We start from the raw sequence: 27,086 nt of genomic DNA, 5'->3' as shown, positions 1-27,086 counted from the left end.
ATCCCCACATTTTTATGAGAGTATCACTAACTGCATAATTGCTAGCAATGACTACTATATACATTTTTCTCCTAATTAAATAGGAGATATTTTATGATTTTATGCCTTTGATTACTTTGTGAGATTGAATGTTTTCCAAGTTTTTATTTATTTGACTGAAATATTATTTTATGGCATAAAAATAACAGAGTAAAAAACAATGCCCTATTCTGTATACATACTAGAAGTGTTCCTCATCTCTATGCTTCTGTTTGTGTGTTCTGCAGATCCACACTTTGGATGACTTAAGACAAAAAATGGAAACACCTAAGTTAGGGAGTACTGTACAGGCCAAGTGGGAAAGAGGCAATGGAAGCACACAGGAGAGTTATATTATGGATGAAATCCCCAATAAGTGGCTTGCTTTCAGTTAAACCCACTGGAGACCTGGAACAGGCACCACACCAAGGAGAGCCACGGAGTGCAACACACTTACAGGCTCTGGGTGAACAATCAGAGGGGGCAGATCAAAGCTGGGCAGAGCCCTGTGGGTTGTCAACAATGAGAGCAGGAGTGGAGGAAGGAAGATGAGATTACAGCAGATGCCCAGAGATAGCAGTGCAGATCAGAAGGGTAAGAAACTGTCATCTCTTGGGCATTACTCTATGCTCAAGATTTGCTACAACCTAAGCAGTTGACATCTTTTGCTATTTCACTTAATTCTCAGAATTACCACAAGAAGTTGGTATTATTTTTTTTCTTGTAGATAAATAAACTAAGGTTCTCTGTGAAGTTCAGAAAATTAGACAAGCTCATATTGGTATTTCCACCCAGTCCTAAATCTGTATCTTTCCACTACACCATCACCTAAAAAGCAATAGTAAATCTTACGCTGTCTTACACTGAAACACTGAGCAAACACTGGTCCAGGTGACAAGGTTAACAGGTTACTCAAGGCCTAGACAAGGCCCAAGCAGGTGAGACAGTGGTAGTTCAGGAGCCAGCTCTTCAAATACTGAATATCAGAAGGGACAGAATTTTCAACTGTAGCCTAACATAATTATCTAGGCCAAGACAGATACTTAAAGGACCCGGAAAGCTGAACTCCGGAAAGCTGGAGATGTGAAAATCAAACAGCTACATGCCCCATTAAGCCAGAGGCTGAAGAAGATAGCATGGAAAAGGCTTCTTTCAGTGGCCAAAATAGATTGCCAAGGAGAAGCAAAACTGGACCGGTAACATGAAAAAAAGATAGCTCCAAGTCAGAAAGTCCCAATTTTTAATCTCCACTTACCAGCCGTGCAATTTGGGACAAGTTAGGTGATACTTCTGATTCCTTATCCATCTCAAAGTAGTAAACAGCTTATTAATCTTAACATAGTCACAAGAAACAAAGATTTGGCTTTCACTCCATATCAACACATATCAATCAATAAAGCTAAATGCACTTACACATGATCATGCATTATTCTCCTCTAACATACAGTGTTATTTAACTGCCCTCCAATCACTTTTCACCTGATTTCTCCTCAAGCTAATTATTTCCAAACAAAATGATAACCGCAGAAAAGCATGTGTTCCTTGTAAATATTTTTCTAACTCTAGAAAGCATTTTGGAACTTTTCTAATTCACAGTCCATTACCCATTCTCTCTTTCACTTCTAGTTTCCATTACTGCCACTCTGCTCATAGGTGTTCTAAGAAAGGATAAACACAGGCTCGGGCAGTAACAACCAACACATCACTCTCTTCAGTAAGTAATCTTATTATGAAGCAGATTCTTTCTAAGAACATATAGCCAATGTCTCTGGCACAGGGTAAGAATTTGGGACTTAGGAAAACCTAAACTGATGAAATGTCCCATAAAAATGCCTTTGGGATACCTCTAGGAAGACTTTCAAATCAGCCTAATCACACGTAGGCTTTATCTCAGGAAGCCGTAATAGTGTCCTACGTGTACAGAGAACACACAAGAATAAAGGTAGAATGCCAGACAAGATGAAAAATGAGCTAAGAATTGTCATCATATTTTGAACATACAAGGAACCTGGGGTGCAGGGCGGTTTGGGTCACATGGTCTTAGAACTAGCTCAACAGGCAGTATCATGCTGCCGCTCGATGCATCTACATTTATATCCTCCAAGACAGCCAATAAATATCACCTAAATGAATTCAAAGTCCACGACCACCCCCTACCAAAGCATTTAGTTCATAGTATTTTTCAATTTAGTTACAATTTTTTTTTTTTTTTTTAGTTTCAAGAAGGGGGAGAGGAGTAAAGGGGTGACAAGTTCATAATGTTAATTCAAAATCAGGCTTATGGCCATAGTGAGAACTATCATCACTGGGCATGAGTCAAGACCCATGAAAATACTTTTTTGTTTTTTCGTTTTTGTTTTTTGGTTTTTTTTCTCTTTTTTTTTTAATGTTTTTTTTTTTTTTTTCCCTAGGAGAGAGAGAGAGAGAGAGACAGCGTGAACAGGGGAGGGTCAGAGAGAGAGGGAGTCACAGACTGAAACAGGCTCCAGGCTCTGAGCTGGCAGTCAGCACAGAGCCCAACACGGGGTCCGAACCCACCAACCGCGAGATCATGACCCAAGCGAAAGTCAGATGCTTAACCGACTAGGCCACCCAGGCACCCCTGAAAATACTTTTTTGATTTTCACCACATAGCTCTTTGATAACAAATCAACTCACTCACTCCAAAACATACCCAGATTCATATTCTCTAATTCAAATTATCCTTTCTACCTCCTCCTCTACTTACTGTCTTCCTTCCTATCATAATACTTTACACAGAGTGATATACTGCACTGTCATATAAGGCATGTACAAATAAACATTAAAATTTTTTAGAAAGAAAAGCATATGGTTTGAAAGGAAAGAAACTATGGCATCAAAACTGCAAAGTAGGTACACACTGATACCTAACTTTATGTCTTGGAGGTATCTAATTCTCTTTACAATAATGGAGATATCCATTGTTTCTTACACAAAGACACAAACACAATTAAGACAAATGCTTAGAAATCTTAGAGATTCCTTTAAGAGACACAGAGAAAGCTCTGTATTCATTACTTTCTTTTTTCTTTTTTTTTTTTTAATGTTTATATTTCAGAGAGAGACAGAGTGTGAGCAGGGGAGGGGCAGAGAAAGAGGGAGACACAGAATCTAAAGCAGGCTCCAGGCTCTGAGGAGTCAGCACAGAGCCCAACATGGGGCCTGAACGCACGTAGGGGGAGATCATGATGTAAGCGGAAGTCAGATGTTTAATCGACTGAGCCACAAAGGTGACCCAGTATTCATTACTTTCAATTACAATGTACTTCAATTACACAACACTAAGTTCTATGTCACAGTACACAAATGAATAGAGGTGAAGAGCTTAGAGAAAGCATTGCCATCATCACTATCTCTACAACCATCACCAGACTGCATGCCTCCATTTATCGAGCATTGACTATGTCCAAATGTTTTGAATATGTTCTCACATAGTTCTTCCAAGAACCCCATGAGGTATTTAATCCTTGATTTATAGATGTGAGTAAAGAGGGGTTATGCTATTGAGTATATCTTGCAAGTAGTGAAGCTGGGATGTGAAGCCAGCCCTGTCAGACACCAAAGACTTAATAATCATTTGATTCTGCTTCCCAGTAAAGGGACTTTGGTGATTGCTATGTGTTTCTGTTGCTCCATGACTTGGGATAAGGGAATGAGGAGGACAAGATCACACAAATCTGAAAGGCCAGGATACTGAGCAAGAGGTTTTTTTTCTCCCTTCTCCATTAAGGAAGCATCAAAAGGAAGCATCACAGTAGGTACTGAGAATGGGCTCCAAGCACAACTCTCCGTCAGCCTACTGAGATCAGACCCTGAGTCCAAGATCACCGAGGATCTTGGCTTACTCACTGCAAATGGCCAAAGCCAAACTTCTCTTTCTCTGGATAATCTTAGCAAGTTTCAAGTCAGACAAATGCACAGTGCCAGGAACTGTTCTGTGAAAGAGAGCTGTCTTTTTCACACTGACTTTCTCTTTTGCTTTTGCTTCCTGAATAACACTCCCTTGCTTACATTTTGGTTTTGTAAAATTTTTCTTTCTCAAGTCATTTAATGAGTTATTTCACTGTGAAACAGAAAAGTTCAGATGCAGAAACTAACTGATCTAGCAAGGCAAGTAAGCACTCCACAGAAATAACATGAAGCCATCCTGTAAGTTGCTCCCTTTCTAGAGACCTGGTGCCTCTGCTCCCTTAACCTTCCATTCTGACCTTCACTGTAGGCATTGCCTTTCATATGGACCCTTGTCTCATTTCTGCTGGCCCCAGGGAACTTGCTTTTTGATTGGTCTCTAAATTGCTTTCCTTCACTGAACAGGAAGCTACCTTGTTCCTTTTCCCTCAATAGCCCATCGCGATGGATGCGGCCACTTCATTCCAGAGTGCTAAGTCTCCTATTTATTTATCATGGACATTCAATAAATTACATTGGAGGACTAGAACTCTGGGTCTTCCCATAAGTTTTTGTCATCTGAGACAAATGCCTGGAACTGCGGTTCCCAGGTGTGGCAGAAGTTCTCCCACGAACAAATTTTTACTTGACCATTATACTTAAATCATCTAAAAAAATCACACATCTGGGGTGCCCGGGTGGCACAGTTGGTCTAGCAACTGACTCTTGATTTCAGCTCACATCGTGATCTCACAGTTCCTGAGATCAAGCTCCACATCAGGCTCTATACTGACAGCGTGGAGCCTGCTTGGGATTCTCTTTCTCTCTCTCTGCTGCTCCCTTGACTCATGCTTTCTCTCTCTCAAAATAAATAAATAAACTTAAAAAACTATATCACACATCTTCTCCAAGTCGATTTTCCCACAACTGAATTTATGTCTTTACAATCCTGTCCAAAGAACATTCTTAAAGTTAACTAGAGAAACTGTATAAATAGCCACTTACTAAAATCATGCACAAATCCCCATTCTAAACAAACAAAAGTTTCCTAACAGCTAAAACAAACAAACAAATAAACAAACAAACAAACAAAAAGTGAATCCCAAAGATGGTAGGTGGTCAAAATATCCTGGACAACATAGGTAGTGTCATTTGAGCCATTAGTAGAGCCTACAATGAGATGGTGACCCCCTAGTAATTAAAATGAAGAAAAGCATTAAACAAATAAGGGAAAACAATCTCTACCTTACTTGTCAAGAAAAAATTGAGAAGTTCAAAGAAAAAAAGCATAGTCCAAACAAAGCTTGGAGCATATACTACTTAGGATGTGGATGGAAGGAGAAGTCAGAGGAGGGATTTACTGGTTCTGAGACTTAGCCACTTGCTTCGCTTTCTTATTCTCAGTCACCTTTCAAGAAACACAAGAAATCTTTAAAAACAACAACGCTGTTTGCTAAGCATGCTTTTATTGAGGTATAATTATGAACAGTACATGTGCAAATCTTAAGAACATAGCTTGATGATAAAAACCTATAAAACTGCCATCTAGATCAAGATACAGAGCATTTCCATAAACTCAAAAGTTCCTCGTGGCTCTTTCAAATCAGTAGATCCACCCACTCCATGAAATAACTATTGACTTATAGCCACATAGATTAGTTTCCTGTTCCTGAACTTTATATAAAAAGAATCCTGTAGTATTCTTTTGTGCCTACCTTTTTTAATTCAGAACGTTTTTGAGATTCATCCATGTTACTACATGTATCTATAGTTTGTTCTTTTTTTTTTTTTTTTGCCAAGGAATATGAATAAATCACAATTTGTTTATTCATTTTTTTCTACTGGCATATATTTGGGCTGTTTCTATTTGGGAGCTATTATGAATAAAGGCTTTGAGTGGAAATTCACTTTCCTTGAAAAAAATACTCAGGAGTGAGATTGTTAGATCACAGACTAGCTGTACATTTAATTTTATCAGAAACTGCTGAAGTTTTGGGGTGCCTGGGTGGCTCAGTCAGTTGATTGTCTGACCGTTGATTTCGGCTCAGGTCATGATCCCAAGGTCGTGGGATCAAGCCTCCTTTGGGGCTCTGAACTTATCATGGAGCCTGCTTAAGATTTGCTTTTTCCCTTTGCCCCTCTCCCCCACTAGTTTGCACTCTCTCCCTCTCTTTCTCAAATTAAAAAAAAAGAAAGAAAGAAAAGAAAAGAAACTGACAGTTTTTCAGAGTGATTGTGCCATTTCACACTCTCATGAGCAATGTATGAGAGCTATTCCACAGCCTCTCCAATACGTGGTACTGTAAGTCTTTTTCATTCATACTATTTGCCAGTGTATAGTGGTAATTACTATAGTTTCAATTTGTATTCCTTCATGAGCAATTCTGTTAAAGCATTATTTTCATATACATACTGGTCGAATGGATATCCTCTTTTAAAAAGTACCTGTTCAAGTTTCTTGTCCATATTGGTAGTGGATGGAGTTGGGGATTAGCTAATACATTTTTATTTATTTATTTTTAAGTTTTTACTTAAATTCCAGTTAGTTAACATACAGTGTAATATTAGTTACAGGTGTACAATACAGTGATTCAGGATAGGCACCTTTGTTGAAAATCAAGTGACCACATGTGTGGGTATCTATTTTGGGACGCCCTATTCTATTCCATTGATCTTTTAGTCAAACTTTATGCCAACACTTCACTCTCTGCCTTACTAAAGCTTCATATAGTAAATATAGAAATCAGGCAGTATAAAGTTCTCTAACATTCTTCGTTTTCAAAATAGTCTTATTTTAGGTTTCTGAATGTTCACATAAATCTTAAAAATAGCTTATTAGTATCTATGCTCATTTACTTCAAGACTGGTATATCTATTACAACTCTCCATACACAGAAGAAATGTTAATTCATCATATATCATGGATGCCTTAGGGCATTGAGGTTTAAATCTCACCCAGAAGCCTGGCAGAGAAGAGCTGCTATAGATTAACTTTGGGAGAATTGACATTTTAATAATATTGACTCCACAAACAGAGTAAACCTTTCTATTTAATTAGATCTTTAATTTTGTTTGGTAATGTTTTGAGTGGACAAGTTTAGCACATATTGTGTTCGTTACAGTGTTTCCTATTTTTTGTTGTTGTATACTACACTGATTTATCATTTCAGAGTCTAATTCCTCTTTATTAGTACATAGAAACAGACTTGTTTTTTGCATAGTGACCTTGTATCTTATGATCTTGCTAAACTTAGTTCCACTACCTTTTTTTAAAGATCTCATAGGAGGCAAGGGAAACAAAAGCAAAAATGAACTATGGGGGGCCTCATCAAGATAAAAAGCTTCCAGACAGCGAAGGAAACAACAAAACTACAAGGCAGCCTATGCAACAGGGGAAGATATCTGCAAATGACATATCTGATAAAGGGTCAGTATCTAAAATCTATATAGAATTTATCAAACTCAGCATCCAAAAAACCCAAATAATTCAGTGATGAAATGGGCAGAAGACATGAATAGACACTTTTCCAAAGAAGACATTCAGATGGCTAACACGTATATGAAAAGATGCTCAACATCACTCATCCTTAAGAAAATACAAATCGAAGCCACATTGAGATACCACCTCACATCTGACAGAAGGGCTAAAATGAACAGTACAGGAAACAACAGATGTTGGCAAGGATGTGAAGAAACGTGAACACTTTTGCACATTTGGTGGGAATGCAAAGTGGCGCAGTCATTCTGGAAGACAGTATGGAGGTTCCTCAAAAAGTTAAAAATAGAACCACGCTATGACCCAGCAATTGCACTACTAGGTATTTATCCAAAGGATACAAAAATGCTGATTTGAAGGGGCAGATGCACCCCAATAGTTATGGCAGTGCTATCAACAATAGCCAAATTATGGAAAAGGCCCAAATGTCCATCAGCTGATGAATGGATAAAGAAGATATGGTGTGTGTACACACACACACACACACACACACACACACACACTGGAATACTACTCAGTGATGAAAAGGAATGAAATCTTGCCATTTGCAACAACGTGGATGAAACTAGTGTGTATTACACTAAGAGAAATAAGTTAGTCAGAGAAAGACAAGTATCATTTGATTTCACTCATAGTCAATTTAAAAACAAAACATTAACACGGGGAAGGGAAGGAAAAGTAAAATAAGATCAAAATAGAGAGGGAGGCAAACTATAGGAAACTTTTAAATACAGAGAACAAATAGGGTTTTTGGAGGGGAAGTGGGTGGGTATGGGCTAAATGGGTGATGGGCATTAAGGAGGCACTTACTGGGATTACCACTGGGTGTAACATGTAAGTGATGAATCACTAAATTCTATTCCTGATATCAATACTAAACTGTATGTTAACTAACTTGAATTTAAATTTAAAAAAACTATGGTGTTGAAGAAAGTTTTAAAAACAAAGATCCTTTAGGATTCTCTATATCAGCAATTGTGTTATCTTTTCAAAAAAGAAAAAAGTTTCATTCTCCCCCCTTTCAATGAGCACTTTTTAAAATTTCTGTTACTTGCCATTTTGCATTAACTAGCTCCAATAGTGTGCTGAATTGGAATGCTAAGAGAAGACATACCTGTCTTGTTCCTGATCTTAGAGGTCAAACATTCAATCTTTCACCATTAAGTAAAATGTTAGCTGTCAGTTTTCATAGATACCTTTTTATTAGATTAAATAAGACTAGATTTGTCTGCTGAGAAGTTTTGTGAGTTTTTTTGTGACAGGGTGTCCATTTCTGCTAAATGTTTTCTCTGCATCTCCTTAGAGAGTCTCTCTCTCACACATACACATGTACACACATAAAATAATCTTCTTTCTTTCTTTCTTTTTTTTAGTTTCTTTTTAATTTTTTTTTTTTTTTTAGAGAGTGAGCACAAGCAGGAGAGGGGCAGAGAGACAGGGAGACAGAATTCAAAGCAGGTTCCATGCTGTCAGCACTCAGAGCCCAGCACAGACCTCAAGCTCATGAACCACAGATCATGACCTCAGTTGAAATTAAGAGTCAGACATTTAACTGACTGAGCCACTCAGGTGCCCCAAATAAACTTATTTCTAATAAAGAAATTAAAGTTGTATTTTATAACCTTCCAATGAAGAGAGACTCCAGACTTGGATTATTGCACCAGTGAATTCTATCAGGTACTAATCAAAGAAATTAAACCAACTCTAGACAAAATCTTTCACAAAATGGAGATGGAGGAGAAAACGTTTCTAAACTCATTTTATGAGATCACCATTACCCTGGTGGCAAAATCAGAGACAAAGATGATACAAGAACAGAGAACTATAGCCCAACGGCCTACATTATGTCTAAGTGGGGTAATTACATAAAGATGTCTTACAATTTCTCATTTACTTCTGTTGCAGACGGCAAACATAGTTGGTAAGATTTTACTCCTTTTAAATTTATTGAGACTTGTTTAATGGTCCAGGATATGCTCTAGCTTAGTCAATGTTCCGTGTACACTAAAAACTGTTGGCAGTGGTAGAATGCCAATTAAGTCAAGTTGTTTTACTGTGGTTCAAGTCTTCTATACCCTTATTGGTATTCTGTCTACTTGTTTCATTGGTTATGGAAGGAGTGTTAAAATAGTTAACGGTAATTGTGAATCTGTCTATTTTTCCTTCCAGTTCTGTCCATTTTTATTCATGCAGTTTGAAGATCTGAGTTACTGAGAGCAGACACCTTAAAGCTTCTGTACCATCCTCATTCTCTCCTTTCCTTCTGGGTCTCCAACAACGTAAGTGTCATTGATTCATTCATTTATTGATTCATTGATTTCATTGATTCATTCATTAAGACAGCATGAGTGGGGAAGGGGCACCGAGAGAGAGAGAGAGAGAGAGAGAGAGAGAATCTCATGCAAGCTCCACGCTGCTTGCGCAGAACCAGATGCGGGGCCTGAATTCATGAAATTCATGAAACCATGAGATCATGACCTGAGCTGAAATCAAGAGTCGGACACTCAACTGACTGAGCCACCCAGGCACCCCATGTGTTACATCTTTCAACTTGTTCCATCTCTCTTCTCTTCTTTGTTTTTTAAAATTAAAAGTATCTATTTTTTCTTTTCTCTATGTATTTATGTTTTGGTGTTTTCTATAGACCTTCGAATTAACTTATCTTGACGTCTGCTTTGTTGAATCTCTGGTCAAACATATTTAATCCATTTTTAAGAGCTCACATAATGAGTTCTTCATTACAAACCCTGTATTTTGCTATTCTAAAACACACATTTGATTCTTAATATTTGTTCAAATAATTGTGTGTGTGTGTGTGTGTGTTTTGTCCATTATTTCCTCTGTTCTCTTTAACATAATAATCAGTTATTTTGAAATCTCTACTAGCATATCTGGATTATCTAATGATCTGCTTCTATTGACTGTTTTTACTTTTGATTTCAGGTCAGTTTTTCTGCTTATTATCATGTTAAGAAACTTTGTTTCATCTGCCATACATTCCAGATAAGATGCTACAGAGGCACTAGATTATGCCTATTCCTTAATAGAGTTTTGAGTTTTGTTCGGGTAGGCAGTTAAACTATTAGTGGATCATCTTTCATTCTGTCATGCTTGTTTTTAAGGTTACAGTGGGTTTATTTTAATTTCACCCTTTACCTTAGGTCCTAGGACCTTCTCCCTAATCCCTGCAATTGGTCTTACTGAATGTTTAAACAGAAATGCAAATGTTTAAACACAAAGGCCATGTGTTCCTCAGGTGTCTCTGTGGGTCCAATCTTCAAGGTCTCTGCTGTGCACTTTTATAATATTTGCCCAGCTATCCATATTTCAGTAGCTGATGTCTTCTACAGCTCCAGAGTGTCCTAATTTATGAGGCTTAGAAATTAGCCAGGGACTGAAGGGGAATTTTATAAAGACATTTGGGGGGGAGGGTTCTTTCTCTGGTACCCTGTTTCTCTAAATCCTGTTGTAATTTACATCCCAAGAATTGATCTCTTCCTTTATTGGACAATTCCCTGGTTCTATATTTTATATGTAAGTATAGAGATATAAAAATATAAATATGAAAATATTTATGACTACAGAATAAGTCTCACTCTCATTTGAGCTATGAATTCATACCCAGAACCCAAAAGAATCTTTTAAATTTACCAATATATATCAACCAGAAAATAATATAATAGCCATTTAAAGAATTTTGCCCTGGCAAATTTTATATGCCCTTGCCTTGATTTCCATCGTCAGTCTGGCAAACATTTTTGCTTTATAATGAAAATGCATTCTTATATGGGTCTTATAAGCCCAAATTCACAATAAAGAATAAAGGGTGTATGTAGCCAATTAGTCAGTACATTCCCATTAAAAAGCAACAAAAATACCAGCAAATACACCTTGACTCGTATGTTCTACTAACATAGATGACAACAGTGTTAAATATTAAACTGCCAGTGTTAATACTAAATATTAAATATGTAATTTAATGGGGCGCCTGGGTGGCTCAGTCGGTTAAGCGTCCAACTTCGGCTCAGGTCATGCTCTCATGATTCGTGGGTTCAAGCCCTGCGTCGGGCTCTGTGCTGACAGCTAGCTCAGAGCCTGGAGACTGCTTTAGATTCTGTATCTCCCTCTCTCTCTGACCCTCCCCTGCTCACACTGTCTCTCTCTCTCTCTCAGAAATAAATTAGAACATTAAAAAAATATGTGATTTAATGAAAACAAACATTAAATACAATGCAGTAGAACACTGACTTTAACCTTTGCCTCAGTTTTGTCATCTGTAAAATAGGATTGTTATAATGGTTAAATAAACACAATTCCTATGTAGTTTTACCACAGTACCTGGTACTGGCACTGGTAAGTACTCAGTAAATGTCTTGTAATTATTATAATTTTTATTCCTCTGATCCCGAGCATGGAAAACAGCTGAAAAGACATTGGGTACATTTGCTTAAAATGTAAGTATTTTATGAGTTCATAATATTTTACTAACCATTTACGCCTTTTATAGAGTCAAATGATTTTTCCTCTTTTTAATCAAAAAATTCTGTTCACGCAAAAAGTGGAAAGTGTACTTCCCGTTCTGAAGCAAATCAAGGAGAACATGCAATTAAGTGCTAAATTGAGCAGAATAAATTCTAAGTGCTATATGATTTTAGAAGAAACGGTTATGAAGACAAAATAGTCAGAGAAAGCTTCACAAAAGTGGTAAGGCTCGCTGGGTGACCTTCGTTACATCCCAATAACAACAACATGGAAATGTTTTCAGTGGCTTCCAATTTGAAATGAGGTCATATAAAGGACTCTACAAATAACAATTATTACTACACAAACCTCCATAGAATAAGAAGTCCTCAAATGAGAAATAAAAACTCTTCCTTTCTCTTTCCTCAATTCCTGTTCAGGTTAAAGGTCAACTTCATCAAGTCATCTCATTAACACAGAAATGTCTTTGAAGGGATTCAGTCCTTGCCATGCTTGACATTTCACCAGACTGCAACCAAGATGCCAAAGAATCAGATTCAAATATTAATGAGGAAAAGGTCACGATGAGGTAATCTCCAAAGTTCTATTAGTTCCTGTTTTCTGATCCTGCCGATTCCCCTCTCCTTCTCCAGTCCTCTCTTATACATACATTTACAATCACTGGCTTCATTTCAAGACATACCCTCGAAACTGTAATTTCACTTGAAGTGCATTTTAAGTGGAGGCCTCCCAGACACTGATTTCTAATCCAAGGGTGAGCTATAGAGGTATCAAGTTAAAATAAAAAGAAGAGAGAGAATCGGCTAAAAAATATATTCAATTTTGATATTTAACTACCAGAACCAAAAAAAGGGGGCGGGGGGAAGAAAAAGAAAAAGAAGAAAAAGAAAAAGAAACACTCTCTTTCAAAGTTTCCAATAAGCTATTTAATAATGTGACAAAGCAGAGTGTATTAAAATATTAACCAAAGCTTCCAGGAAAACCTCTATAATCTCAATTGTTTATTCAAGACCTTTACAAACCTCATAAAAAATTAAGTGGGCTTGGAAAAAACACACCACAGCCATAGGAGAAAGTTTACAAAACACAATGGTACAGACGCCTGACTGTCTGCCAGCCAGTCGCTTTTAACTTCCACATACAACTTATTACTCAGTTCCTAACTGGTCAATACCCTAAATAAGAGCATTTCTCCTCCCAAACACCTCATTAGCCTGAGTTTCTTTTGCTTTTTTGAGCTAACGTATCCTGTAGGTGCTTTGGTTCATTATTTTCTGCCAATACAAATACTTCATTTCAGAATATTTAAACCCTTAGGTTTCTCTGAGGGAAATAATTTAAGATCTTCTTTACAAAAACTGAATTAGTTCTCTAATTAATCTTACGATGGGAGAACAGTATATGAGCCACCGTGTCCATTTTTTGGTAAGTCGTAGTGAAAACAAGACAGGACCAGAGGGGAAGTGATACACAGAGAAAGAGCAAGGACTTTGGTTTCATATTAAATTAGGTTCAAATCCTGGCCCAGTCACTGCGGTGACCTTTAGGAAAGTTGTTTAATCTTGGTGAGACTTAGCTTGTTCATCAGTAAAATGAAGATAATGGCACTAACCTTGCAGAAATTTATGCAATAAATGGGTAACAGAATATAGAGACCTGTACAGTATCTGACACATATTAGGGCCTCAATGAGTGGCAAGTAGTTTATTATAAAATGTTCTTATCTTTGTGAGGAGTACTGCATATGGCTCAAAGAAAGTTTTAAATGAAAACTTATTTGGGTCCCAGGCCAAATTAAATATTCTACATTTTCTGAAAAGGGGTTGTAGAAAAATTTAACATACAAATTCTAATGTAAGCTGGATTGAATCAACTTTGATACATGAAGAAATCCACCCTGAGTTAATCATGTTGTAGGAAATTGAGCATAAAATACGAATATTTCACTCAGTCTCAGTTTGGGAGAGCAAATACTCTTAAACCATTTATGTCTAAGGAAACATGTTGCATATTCTCCCCATCCCCATCTTTCCCCCTCTGAATGGCCCTACAGGAGCTGTAAAGAGGAAACTTTTCATCATAGCATATCTGTGTGAAAGCAACAAAATATGTTAACAATTAGAAAAGAGGAAACCTGAAAGACTGCCTTGTTAATTAAGGAACTCGCTATCAAAGAACTCATTAAAAGGTAATGAAACCAAATGGCTATTAAAATAAATACCCACTGAATAGAAAGACTGCCTAGCTAACAGCCCTTCAGTATAGCTTTTCACAAACACTCTCAATAGTAAAGAGCCAGAGAAAGATGAAAAGCCACAATAATGCTAAAACCACGACTGAAAAAAAGAGAGATGAAGTTATCCTAAAATAGAAGGCAGAAGCCAAAATAAGAAAAATGTTTCTACAATTCAGAATACATCGAACACTCTGCAAGAGTCTTCTACAAAATTTCCCTTGACCTCAGAGACACTGAGAATTACATGATACAGAACTAGGCAGCTGTTCCTCTCTATCCTTGCTACTCTGAGCCATTAAGTTAGAATGTGGTTCCCCCTATTGCGAGTATGTCCCTCAACTACTTCCTGCCACGTAGCTTCTTTCTTAAATTTAAGTAGAAGCTGGGCATCTTGAAGAGATGACATAAACTTATAGTTGAAAGCAAACTGCTGAAATATCATGTAATCTTAGAGGCGTAGTCCCTTGAGCGAAGAAGAACAAGAATTGAAGAATTTCCGTCACAGGACATGCTAGAGACTGACCATTTGCACTGTATTCCACAAGTTTAGAAACTCTTTAGAGATGCAGACAATGAATGGTGATAAGAAGACACCACTTCCACTCAAAACAGAATATACATGTAAACTATGTCGGGTGCCTATTCCTTATCTCTGTTCCCTTCTTCATTAATAAAATAATCTTTGGCAACATAAACAGAACAATTACGTTTCTCAGCCTCTTTTCAGATATGGAAGGCAAATGATTTGAAAGCAGAAATGTCTTCAGAAGCCCTTTTGCCTGATCCTTCCTTCTTTCTGCTATCGAAATACGTGATGGCTAAAATTCTACCTTAGAATTTTGAGAAAAAGGTAAAGAAATTACAAATACCTTAGCCTTGACATTCCTGAACCTCTGAGTGATTATAATTTCTGGAGTTGTTATTATGTAAGGAAATACAATCATAGGTATGAAAGCCATTAAAGTTGATTAGCTGTAATAACTGGTAACTTAAAAGCCAGTAGAATCCGGAAATCAGAGGAGAGATGTGCATATCATTATACACATAAATAGTTTGGGGAAGGGATGAGACTGCCATTAAGTGGGGAAGAAAAAAGGATGAAAGGCTGTATACTCATCTTTTTTTTTGACAGACTCAATGTGTAAAGAACTACCTATGGGGTCAAGTAGGAGAATAAAATACTAGCACATGGCCCAAGTAAGAATGCCACAAAATGAAAAAAAAAAAGTGTATAGCATCTGTGGTTATTTTATGTGTTAATTATATTTTGTGTCAACCTGACTGGGCCACGAGGTGCTCAGATACACGTCAAACATTACACTGGGTGTATCTGCGAGAGTATTTTTAGATGAGATTAACATTTAAGTCAATAGACTGAGTAAAGCAGAGTCCCCTCCCTAATGTGGGTGGGCCTCATCCAATCAGTAGAAGGCCTGAATAGAACAAAAAGGCATATCCTGCTGTAAGAAGGAACTCCTGCCTAACTGCCTTGAACTGGGACATCAGTCTTTTCCAGCCTTGAGACTTGAAATAAAAAAACAGCTCTTACTGGGTCTTGAGCCTACAGGCGTTCAATCCAGAACCTACACAAATGTCCTGGGTCTCCAGATTAACAACTGCAGGTCTCAGGGCTTCTCAGACTCCATACTCATGTGGGCCAATTCCTACAATAAACCTTTCTCTCTCACACACACACACACACACACACACACACACACACACCCTATAGGTTCTGTTTCTCTGGAGAATCCTGACTAATACAGGACCCAAAAGACTTCTAGAATTCTCAAGCCTCAGAAAAGTATATATTAGGGAATAAAAAGGAAACTTTCAAGAAACTCTTTGGTATCATCATCTAAAAGATGAAATAAATCATTTTCAACAAAAGAGGAGCCTAAAGCAATAAGGAGAAAATAGCATGAGGTGAAATAACATGATAAATCCAAGAGTCAACAAGAATTACAAAGAGGGATGGATAAGATAAAAGGATACCAAAAGCACAGTAACTAAATTAAATTCCATAGGAGAGGGATTAAGTACAGGATTTATGCTAAGGAAAATTAATCACGGTGTATGGAAAACAAACATGAGACATTCTCTCCCAGAACCCAGAACTTGGACATAATAGAGATGATCAGTTTGAACACAGAGGATAAAGTTAACATCAGGTCAACTGATGTTTATAAAGGGGAGACAAGAAAAAAAAAGAAACAGCAAGAGTAATCAAAGGGCACTCGGGTGGCTCAGTCAGTTAAGCACCAGACTGTTGATTTTGGCTCAGGTCATGATCTCGCAGTTTGTGGGAATGAGCCCTGTGTCTGGCTATGTGTTGACAGCTTGGAGCCTACTTGGGATTCTCTCTTTCCCTCTCTCTGCCCCTCCCCAACTTGCGCATTCATGCATGCATGTTCTGTCTCCCTCTCGCTCTGTCAAAAGAAATAAACAAACATTAAAAAAATGCTGTCTCCCTCAGAGCCTAACATAGGGCTCAAACTCACAAACGGCAAGATCATGACCTGAGCTGAAGTTGGATGCTTAACCGACTGAGCCACTCAAGCACCTCAGCAAACCATAAGAGACTCTTAATGTTAAAGAACAAACTGAGGGTTGATGGAGGGAGGTGGGTTAAATGGGTGATGGGTATTAAGGAGGGTACTTGTTATGATGAGTAATGAGTGTTAGACATAAGTGATGAATCACTAAATTCTACTCTTGAAACTGATAATTACACTATATGTTAACTAATTAGAATTTAGATAAAAATTTGAAAAAATGGGTAAATAAATATATATAAGGAAAAATCAAGTGTAAAAGAAGAGGTAGTAATATATTAATAAGAGATAAATTCAAATTCAAGGTGCTCACTAGTGGCAGGTATTAGGGAAATGAAAAATAAAACACAAAAAATGCCAGTGACAATACCAAGTCTTGATAAGAATTTTGAGTAATCGTAACTCTCATATTTTGGTTTTAGAACATAAAATGGTCTGGTTACTATCAAAGACCACTTGGCAGTTTCTTAACAAAAGTTAAAACCATATATTTATTTACGATTTGACACTAATGAAAATTACAATAAAACTGAACACATGGATTAATTCTTAACATCACAAAAATAGAGAAAATTAGACATTATGAGCTTCCCAACTTAATACAATTAGAAATATACATATGTATTTATAAAGTGTTTTTGTCAAAGTTACATCTATATTTAACCACCTCTTTAAAGAAAATACAGAGCTCAGAGGACCATGTTAAGTGACATCACAGCGATATACCATGGGAAATCCTGTAAAATAAGTAGATGGGTTTCTTTAACAAATAACAGACAAAGAATGAAAAAAATGTAGAGTATCTACAGATAAAAAGAGACTTAGGGGCCTTCCAATGACAATGCAGCTGATGTAAAACAAATCTTCCCACCAAGACCCACTGTAAAACTTGATAAAATAACACAAACACAACAAAATAAAAACAGCTCTTCCAAGGCATCAAAGAGCAATGAAGGACACAAAGCTTTAGGGAAACAAAAGAGAAAAGTGAAGCATTGAGGTGACCTGGAATTTCTCTCCTGTTTCTTCGCTTTGGGGCATTTGCTTATTCCGAACACTGAATTTGGAGGTTGAGAAGAAAACTGAAGCTGTTCAATGATGCGGAGTCAAATAATAATGGATTTAGCACTCTTACTCCAGGTCCTCAGAAACAAAGACAGTCAAAATTTGGGAATAAAATGAATGTTGGAGGGAAGTGTACTGCAGAGAAATGAGACTGGCATTCCTTCTATTGTTTGCTTTTACTTGATCTTAAACTGTAAAGGGGGCATGAAACAGAAACAATCAGGAAGAATCTGCTAAGAGGTGAGAAAGCTAAGTAGAATTTAAGCAGTCACATGGTGCTAGGCAGAGGTTTGGAGATCGAGGTCCACCAAGGAGTAAGGGCACTGGCAAAGAGCCCAAGATTCAGGCTGAGATTCGAATAGGACCATAGCTTATGATTACATGCAAACCAGAAACAGACGCATCTTTACAAAGCCTTAAGGATAGCCAATTTTGTAGCAAGAATACATGGTCTAGAACTTAAAAAAAGTATCAGAAGTATCAAAAGACAGAAACATATCATGAGAGGGTCGGGCAAAACAAGATAAAAAATAGAAAACAAAAAAAAAACCCCTTTGGATAACTCAGATATTATAATCATCATACGAAATAATGTTTATAAAATGGGTAATAAGAGAATTTTACCAGAGATCTGAGATGAATAGAACATCGATAAAAATTCCAAACTGAAAAACACAATTTCTGAAGCTGAGAACCCAAAATATGATTTTAATGACATATTTAGACATAGCCGAAGAAAGGATAAATATACTAGAAAATAGGTCCAACAAAATATTCAGACTCCAGCAAAGAAAGAAAATCAGATGTATAAAACAAAATATTTTAAGAAACATATGAAGCAAAGTAAAAGATCTAATCAATGTGTCACTAAAGCCTCAGGAAGAAAGTAAAAGAAGAGAGAATTAGACAAAAGAAATAGTTGATGAGATACTGGCTGGGAATTTTTCCAAATGAATGAAGGACATTAAGCCCCAAATTCAAGAAGTTCTATGAATGTCAAATAAAATAAATAAGAAGAGTCTCACATCTAGAAACGTTTTAATACAAATAAAGAAAATTAAAGGAAAAAAGAAAATATTCCTTTTCATTCCAAGTTGTCTGAGTGTTTTTATCACATGAGTGCTGGATTTTTTTCAAATCATGTATCTGTATAAGTTGAAACAGTACCATTTCAAACATAATTGCTTCTGTTATGGTGGGCCAGTACTGTATACTTAGGGAAGGTCCCAGTTGGTCAGGGTGCATAATACGTTCAACATTGTTGGATTCACTTCGCTAGTGTTTTGTTGAGGTTCTGTGGTTATACACTGCTGTAGAATACCGGCCTGTAGTTTTCTTTCCTAGTGATGTCTTTATTTGGCTTTGTTATCAGGTAATGCCGGTGTCCTAAAATGAGTTAGGAAGTGTTTCCTGCTCTTACATTTTTTGGAACCATCTAAGAAGAATTGGTATTAATTCCTTTTAAATATTTGATAGAATTCACCAGTGAAAGCATCTGGTCCTGGACTTTGTTGGGAGGTTTTTGATTACGGATTCAATCCCTTTACTTATTATACGTCTATTACAATTTTCTCTTTCTTCTGTAACCACTTTAGGTAAAGTGTGTTTTGATAATTTTGCCTTTTTCATCTAGGTCATCTTTATGTTGCCGTAAATTACATACTTTACACATTTATGTAAATTGTGCACCCAATAAGACAGACTTGTAATTCTTGTTATGCATGTCTTTTAAATCAAGTAGGAATACAAAGTAGAGGTATAATTTGAAAATACAGTAATACCGATTCTTACATGTATTTGCCTTTACTGGCAATTTTACTCCTTTATACAGCTTCAAGTTACCATCTAGCTCCCTTTCATATAAACCTAAAGGAACCCCTTTAGCATTTCTTGTAGGGATGAACCCCTTCAGCTTTTGTTTATCTAGATCTGTTTTCATTTCAACTTCATTTTTGAAGGACAGTTTTTCAAATACAGAATTCTTGGTTAACAAGGTTTTCTTTTTCTTTTTTTCCTTTTCTTTCAGCACTTTGAATATATGAACCTATTGCTTTCTGTTCTCCAAAGCTTCTGCTGAGAAAACTGGGATAATTTGAGCATGAGGTAGCCCTTAGGTGAGAAGAAACATACATGATAATCTCTGTAGGAGATGTGCTCTGTCTGATCCCTCTGCGATCAGTAAACAGGGACCCATGCTCGGGAAATGGGCTGTAGCTGATTCAAGACAACCAATGGGCTTGGTGGGGAAAGCGAGGAAAGGGCAAGTAAAAACACCGTGCAGATTTCCTGTTATCAGACTGCCTTTTTCTTAACTCAGCATTCACTGGGTCAATGTTTTTGTGGAGGAATGAGAGTCTGGAGCTGCCTACTCCACCATTTTCCTGATATCTCTCCCAGAGATGACTCTTCTTCATTCAATCAGCCATGTCACAGCTATATGTCACAGATCCGAGTTCCCCAAACTGGATGACAGAGACCGGTTCCATGGTTCTTGATGGGACATTTTCCACACTTTTGTGACTGGCTAAAAATATAAATTAATTGTGTTTTGTTTTATCTGAATGATTGTTTTCATAACTGAAACCCATTGTATGATTTCAGTGTTTGGCCTTGCATTTGCATTTACAATTAGGCTGGTATCAAGTAACAAGCAGATCATTTATGCCATGAGCAAATGGGCAGACATGGGCCTTTATGCAACTGTATCAAGTAAAAGTCAAAACAGTTTACCACACAGACAAAAAAGTTTTGCAATAGGTTAACCAGACAAAATTGGTAAAAAACTGAAAAGTCATACATTACACGTGACTCTTGAAAATTCTGCATTGATACTTAGTACTATTCATGTCCTATGTAGCTATGTAGATTTAGCAAAACCACAAAATTGATGCTATTAAGTTAATATTGTTAATTTTAATTTTATTCATCATATACTTTTATATTTAAGTTGTAAATTTGTTTTAGGTTATAGTTATATAAAATAGTATGGATAAGGTATTTATATCTACTTTTTATTTACACACATAGAGGTAACAGTATTAAAAAAATAGGAAGAATTTAAGAGAGTCTGGCAATATGGCAGACTGAGCTGACATGAAACACGGAAACTATGGATTCCATATCAGCATGTTTTAGTTAAAAAACTGAGTTTGAAAGAAAAGGAAATACCCAGGTACTAGAAAAAACAAAAAACCCAAAACCTAACTAAAGTTTGCTCAGATCCCGGGAGGGCATGAAGCCAGAATTACCTAACAGCTACACACTGGACTTTAAGATCAATATGGGTATAGACCTCAGCTTCTGCAGAAGAATGGAGATATAAACTAGTCCTGCTGACTTAGCTCGGGCTGCTACAACAAAGCACCATAGACTGGGTGGCTTATCAATATCAGAAATTTATTTCTCCTAGTTCTCAAGACTAGAACCTCAAGATCAGGATGCCAACGTGACCGGGTTTTGCTGAGAGCCTTCTTCTGAGTTGTAGACTGCCAACTTCACACCACCCCCTCCCATGGTGGGAAGAAAACAAGCTAGCTCTCATGCCTCTCTTATGAGGGCACTAAGATTTAGATTTCAATATATGAATTTGAGGGGGACACAAACATTAAGTCCTAACATCTGCCTACTTCTGAGACCTCGAAAGGCTACCCGTTCAGTGAGAAGAGATCATATTAAAGTGATGTGGAAGCTTTGCTTCAGCAATGCACTTGGCGTTGGAGAAAAATATTCTCTCAGAAGTTAAAATCCATATATCGGTGTGCTGTCAGAATTTATAATCCTCACATAGTACAGGAATCCCTAAACTGAAATATGAACAAAAACTGATCCTGCATGAGTGAAACTGAGACCATCAGGAAAAACAAATGCAAAAGAGGTCAATAGGGGCACTTTTATTAATATAAGAAATACACATTCCCATGGAAAAATAGAAGTTTGTCAAAAATAAACTCATAACCAAAGATTTAAAACTGCATAAAAACTGATTTTTCATGAGGTAGAGTCTAAAGATCAACAAAAAGAGTAAAAAGCATAGGCAGAGACCCGTGATAAAAGAACTTTTTGAAAGTTAAAAGATATATTAAAATGACAAATAACATAAAAAGAATTTAAATAATTACAAAATAACAGAACACTATGAACAGACAGATAGGAAAAAAGAACCAAATAGGAATTCCAGAAAAATATACAATGAAATTTAAAATTCAATAGATTATATAAACAGTAGATTCGACTACAAGGCAGATCTGAATTACCGAAAGTATAAGACAGAGATATAAAAAGATAAAAATCTTAAAATTGTAAGAAAGAAAACACAAGCTTCCTATAAAGGATCAATAAATAAGGCTCATAGCAACAAGAAGAAGCTAGGATAATGAAATAATATCTTCAAAAGGCAGAAGGAAGGGGCACCTGGGTCTGTTAAGTTAAATGCCCAGCTGTCAGACTGTCAGTTAAGCGCCCATCTCTTGATTTTGGCTCAGGTCACCATCTTATGGTTCATGAGTTTGAGCCTCACGTCGGGCTTCGTGCTGACAGTATGCAACCTGTTTGGGATTCTCTTTCTCTCTCTCAAAATAAATAAATATTTTTTTAAAAAAGATAGAAGGAAAGTAAGGTTTAAGTCAGAGTTCTAACCCTAGCTAGAGATGAACTGAGGTAAAATAAGAACATTTTCGGATAAGAAGGGCTCATCTATCACTTAAATCTGCGAACAATGCTCTAGGTAACAACCTGAAGCAAAATAAATTATTTTTTATTATTAATAAAATATTTTTAAAATAAAATATTTTTAAAAATGTATGTTAAAGTACATAAAAGCAAAATAACTGATCTAGGATGGCTCTAAACACAGCTGAGCAGAAGAAGATATTGTTCTAGATCAGGAAAGTTCTTAAACTTCAGCATCCATCAGAATTCCCTGGCGGACGTATTAAGACACAGATTATTAGGACAAAAGCTTGAGTTTCTGATTCAGTAATGTCTGGGAAGGGGCCCAAGATTTGGATTTTTTCAACAAGCTCTATGATGATGTTGACACCACTCTTCCAGGGACCACATTTTGAAAACTGTTAAGAAATATTCTTCTGTAACACAATCTTAGACCAGTTGGGCTTTTTGATGGACCTACTGTCTTACTTATTTAACCTGAAATTGCAGCCCACTCAAATCCTCAAGTCTTTACAGGCACAATTGATTTGAATAACCTACTAAACACTCCCACTCCTTGTTTTCTATCTGTATTGAGAACATCAACAAAACGCATGTTCTACATGGGAGATCATTAACAACATATTCATCTGTGAAAGACAGTATATTCTTCTTCATATTTTAGCTTTAGCTCATCAAGCTAAAAAGAGTTCCAGACCGTGGTCTTCTCTAAATTATAAGTGAGCCAGTTTTTGAGATCTCTTGGTGTCCTTTCCCTGACATTGAGAACTCAAAGACTCTGTCTGCACAGAGTATTCTTCAAATTATTTTTTTTAATCCCATAACAACAGAATCGCTAAGGATGTAAAAAGAACACAATGAATCAACTACATAATACTTTCCAAAAACTTTTGAAAAATAACTGTTGGCTCCTCGACTATATGAATAGTTTATCTAACTGTCCAATTACTAGCTGTCCAGAAAAAGTTTTATAAATACTCATCTGAAACTGAAAAAATAAATTACTTTCAAGTTTGAGTGCTTGACTCCAGTTAGCTAATGAGACGAGAAGACAAAGAACCCTGCCATTTCCACATAACACGGACAGAGGCCCTCTGTGCAGGGTTGTATTAACATGCTGAGAAAACAGCCTATCAAAGAACAGATGTGCTCAGTGTCAATCAGTTAAACTTTAAAAATTAATGAACTTCACTAGCTTTGCTTAGTTATTTTTTTGTGCCAACTTCTCAGTACCAAAGTTCAACTCAAGTCAGTTAGACCAACCTAAGATAAATCTCAAGAATACAATCTCCAAGTCTATAAAAGTTTACCAGTTTGCTAAGATTGCCCAGCTCTGCTCTGATTTACCACAATTCAAGATGCTTTGGTTAGCAGAGGATCAACAGTCAAGACAATTACTAGATACAACAAAACTTTTAGGGTAGTTCCATTTTTCCCTAATAGAAGACTCTATGCCCGCTGCCTTAGCTGAATTAACCTAGTAATAAGTACTCTCCTGTCACTGAATTGGTGAAAATGTTTTTGGAAGTAATATGAATACGCTGTGTTTTTTTATATATCTTAATTTTATGAAACATAATCAATTGCTACAGCAACCTGAGAGATCCTTAAGATTCAGGTACTTAAGTCAGGAAAGATAATGGCCGTAAAACTCTCCATTCAGCTAAATTAAAGAAGCCAAATCTTCAGACTATCACTTTTGCCCCAATATTCTAAATTTAGCTATGGAGTTCTGAAAGTTTACAAATCAAAGAACAAACAAAGGAAAAGATGCTGAGCCTGGGGTCTTGCAAAGAATACAGTGATCAAAGGCCAAATCACTGTGGTTATCACGAAAAGAAAGAAAGAAAGAAAAAGAAAGAAAGAAAGAAAGAAAGAAAGAAAGAAAGAAAGAAAGAAAGAAAGAAAGAAAGAAAGAAAGAAAGAAAAGGCAGTAGGGGAAAGAAGCAAGGTGTTCTCAGGTTAAAACAAAAAAAATATGTTTGAAATGTCTTGAAAACTCTTAAAAATGTACTGACACTAAAGTCTGAAATATCTGGAAGACTGCCCATGTATGTTTTGACTGTATTCAATCACAGACAGATGCTACAGCTCACTGTCCAAAGTGTGATCAACAAATTTAGATCACAGCTTCTAGAATTAATGCCAAGGTAGAAACCAATCGAATAAAACTGTGGGAGAACACTACTTCACTACACTAACAAGGAGGAAGAAGTAGCACAAAGTGCAATTTTGACTTGGTGCTGACCTTACAATAAAGCAATTAGGATCTTGGAATGTGAAAAAAACTACTACTACTATATATGGTATATATGGAATAGTGCCAAACAGCAACAATTGTTTTTACTCTATATCTTTCATTAGCAAAGTGCAAAGAGAAAGTGATTTTTTTCCTCTAGGAGATTTTGGAGTCTTAGCATCTTCAGAATTATACAGGCGAAAACAAAAACTCTGACCAATACTGATTTATCAGAGAGCTCACATTAGGTTATGCTGCAGTAACAAATAATTCCCAAATCTTCGTGGCTTATAACTACAAATATTTATTTCGTATTACATGTCAGAAGAATGTAATGTTTCTTAGGGATTCTGCTTGGAGGTGATAGCCATTCCTTCTGTTCACATTTCATTGGACACAGAAAGTCACATTGCCAAGCTTGAGATCACTGGGTGGAGAATTAGATTTCCCTCACATGGAGAGGCAGTAAACAATTAGGAAAGATAATAATACTGCATTTTGCCCAAAGGTCACAAATATTTGCGTTTTCCTTCTGCATAAAAAATACACATACACCCTGCTCCCCAGACATGATAACCTGAAAACCCTATCCAATCATGACAAAAGAGTCACACAAAAAAAGTCCAGAATCTTGTAACAGACTCGATTTGAAGTCCAGCTCTGATAGCTTTTACTCTGGAGACCAACAAACTAAAACGACAAGTTAACTACCCCTCAAACATCCAACATATAAGCGTAGAATGGGAATACTACAACTAGAATAAACCTTCAATTTGGAAAGGGGAAAATAGGAAACATACAGCAGTCTTTTATCTGTGTGAATTCTGAAACTTTGCTGGGCAGATGTAAGAGCCACCTGCCTGGAAGCTAGAGAACCTTCCTTAATCGGGTCCTGGTTCTGCTTTCCTGCAGTTGCTTTGTTGGTCACTTTTGTCTGAGACTGCTGGCTCTGTCCTCTGGGAGACCATTCGTTTTTCTTGATCCTCACTGGCTGCTCACTTTAACTGAATCTGAAGTTTTAACAAAACTGTGCGAGTGTTAGCTCTGATGTGGTGTTTAGTAGGTGCCTGGAATATAATGGGCTTCTGTCCATTCAAATAATTTTCAATCATGTTTTATCAGTTGAAAATGAGAAAGATTTAAATATGTTGACTCTTCAATTCCTGGAATTTCTAGATTCTCCTTATTCCTTTATACCCTGCTTATAAACAGGTCAATTCTTTCCTGAGTTTATCTCGATTTTGTAAACAAATGAAGCCAGTAGCAACGAAAGAACATTTGTCACATTTTGTTTCCCAAACTCTATTGCCTAACACCACATACTCAATCTGGTATATTATCTGATTTCCAGTTAACTCAGGTGACAATTTCACCAAAAGTTCTATCATGGAAACCAACTGCCCAGCCCCACAGTCAATGTCATATATTTTAGGTGTTTTTCTATGTCTGTTTATTACATCAGCATCCCATTTAGTTATCAACTTCTGTGTCAGTCAGCTTATACTCTGTTACGATATATTAACAACCCCTAAATCTCAGTGATTTACAAGCAAAGCTTATATGTCACCCAAATTATTGTTGGCTAGGCATCAGCTCCTCCACTTAATGTTATTTTTATTCTAGAACCAAGTTGGAAATGGGGCAGCTACACTTGGGGACATTCAATGCATAAGGCAGGGGGGAAAAATGCTGGAAGCAGCACAGAATGGCTCTTAAAGCTTTCTCTTAGAAGGCACAAAAACAGACACACAGACCAATGTAATAAAATAATGAACTCAGAATTGGATCCAGAAATGTATGGACAACTAATCTTTGACAAAGCAGGAAAGAGTATCCAATGGAAAAAAGACAGCCTCTTTAACAGATGGTGCTGGGAGAACTGGACAGCAACATGAAGAAGAATGAAACTAGATCATTTTCTCACACCATACACAAAAATAAACTCAAAATGGATAACAGGCCTGAATGTGAGACAGGAAGCCATCAAAACCCTAGAGGACAAAGCAGGAAACCTCCTTGACCTCAACCACAGCAATTTCTTACTTGACACATTCCCAAAGGTAAGGGAATCAAGAGCAAAAATTAACTATTGGTACCTCATCAAGATTAAAAGCTTCTGCACAGCTAAACTAATAAGCAACCAACGGAATGGGAAAAGATAGTTGCAAATGACATATCAGATAACGGGCTAGTATCCAAACTCTATAAGGAACTCATATACTCCACACCCGAAAAACAAATAATCCAGTGAAGAAATGGGCAGAAGACATGAACAGACACTTCTCCAAAGAGGCCATCCAGATGGCCAACAGACACGTGAAATGATGCTCAGCATCCCTCCTCATCAGGGAAATACAAATCAAAACCACACTGAGATACCACCTCACGCCAGTCAGAGTGGCTAAAATGAGCAAATCAGAG

General features: G+C 36.8%; 1 protein-coding gene and 1 pseudogene across 2 annotated transcripts in view; both read right to left on the bottom strand.

Annotated features, from left to right (window-relative positions):
• EXOC6B (exocyst complex component 6B) overlaps nt 1-27,086 on the bottom strand; it is a 604,485-nt gene that overhangs the window by 180,687 nt on the left and 396,712 nt on the right. The gene's annotated exons all lie outside the window — the stretch shown is intronic.
• LOC120248524 overlaps nt 5,285-27,086 on the bottom strand; it is a 54,732-nt pseudogene continuing 32,930 nt past the window's right edge.

This window comes from Hyaena hyaena, unplaced genomic scaffold, assembly GCF_003009895.1.
Source record: "Hyaena hyaena isolate Hyena2069 unplaced genomic scaffold, ASM300989v1 scaffold_591, whole genome shotgun sequence".
NCBI lineage: Eukaryota > Metazoa > Chordata > Mammalia > Carnivora > Hyaenidae > Hyaena > Hyaena hyaena.
This window is presented reverse-complemented; position numbering and strand designations above follow the sequence as displayed.